The sequence below is a fragment of the Lipotes vexillifer genome, unplaced genomic scaffold (genome assembly GCF_000442215.2).
Source record: "Lipotes vexillifer unplaced genomic scaffold, Lipotes_vexillifer_v1.1 scaffold524, whole genome shotgun sequence".
NCBI classification, from domain to species: Eukaryota; Metazoa; Chordata; class Mammalia; order Artiodactyla; family Lipotidae; genus Lipotes; species Lipotes vexillifer.
In genome coordinates this window covers 2,183,367-2,185,054 of record NW_006774722.1, presented here as the reverse complement: position 1 = coordinate 2,185,054, position 1,688 = coordinate 2,183,367, and positions in this window count along the sequence as shown.

The following is a 1,688-nucleotide window of genomic DNA, read 5'->3' as shown; positions in this document are numbered from 1 at the left end:
AGCATATATATATGTGTATATATATATATATATATATATATATATATATATATATATAAAATGTATAACTGAATCACCATGCTATACACCTAAAACTAACACAGTTATAAATCAACTATGCTTCAATAAAAAATAGATTTTTTTTAAAGAAATTCTATTAATAGACACTCCAGAGAGACAGACCAGCAGAGCAGCAGTATTGGGGACAGAACATAACGTCTTCCAGAAACTTTTAAAAGAGGAGTTGGGGGTAGAGATCTTCAGATTGAAAAGTTATACCAAGTACTAACTGGTATAGACTGGAGGAAAAAAAAAAAAATCCCCACTTAGACACTTGCTACTGAAACTTCAGACCATCAGTGATAAGGAGAAAATTCCTAAAGCACCAGAGAAAAAAGACAAATTACCAAGGCAGGAAGGGCAGTCAGTCTTAGACAAGATTTTCCCCAGCAGTAACCGACATCAGGAGAGAATGACATAACATCTTTAAGCAACTGCGGGAATACAGCTGTCAACCTAAATTCTATCCCCAGCCAAACTGTCATCTATAAATTCCAACATAAAGACATTTCAGACGGACAAGGACACAGAAAATTCACTACTCATGGAGTTCTCTACAGAGGATTGGCAGGGATTGGCAAGCGGTAGCCCACTGGCCCACTGACTGTTTTGGCAAACAAAGTTTTATTGGAACGCAGCCAAGCCAGTTCATATATTCATATACACATTATCTAGGGTTGCTTTCCAGTTACAACAGCAGAGTAGCTGCCACAGACACTGTATAGTCCAGACAGCCAAGGATATTTACGCTCTGGTTCTTTACAGGAACATTTTGCTGATCCCTGCTCCACAGGACTCAGTATTTACATGTGTATCTATTCATCCAACATATACTTGCTAAGCCTCCGCCCTGTGTGCCAGACCCAAACACGGTGAGATGAAGGATGGCAGGTTCCTGGTCCAGGCAGACGGAAGCTTAGCAAGGGCTGTGCTGGATAGCCAGCCCTATTTTCTGGGAGGTGGAGCCCACAGGTGTGTCTGAAAACAGCAAAACAGAAATCTGTCTCCACAGAGACAACTCAGCCCCCTTTGAATCTCATGTTTCAGACAGGGAGCTGGTACCCTGAGATAGTTCAAGGGTCACAGAGTTGGCTTTGGTTCCTAGTGTCACGGACCTGGTCATGAATTCCTCATCCCTCTCACTTGCCGTCTGTCCACATCTGCTCTCTCTGACTGCACCCTGATGCACAGCTGATGCTAGAACAGCCCAAGTTTCCTGGCCTTCCCCCTGCACAGCATCCCACCTGGTCCTGCTCCAAACCTCTGCTCAGGCTCTGCCCATCACTTGGGGTCCCCTTCCTCCATTGCCTGGCTTGGCTTTCTCATCTTCTCCAAGAAGTCTTCCCCACGCCCAGACTGGGTCAGTACCTGCTTCTTCATCCCGTTATATGCTGCATCATAAGCATCTGTGGAGTGCCGTCTATCGTGGCGCTGGTGTCCCAGGTGCTTATCTCCTCTCTGTGTCCAGGTGGGTTCTCTCTCCACCCCCTTTCTGGGGCTGAGATACATCTAATACCACGATAGACAAAGGGGACGTCTGCTACGAGACTCACTGTGGAGGAGGAGGTGGAAACCCTTGGCTATGAATGCCCCTCATGAAACGAACAGAACAGAAGCTCTAGGGAAAG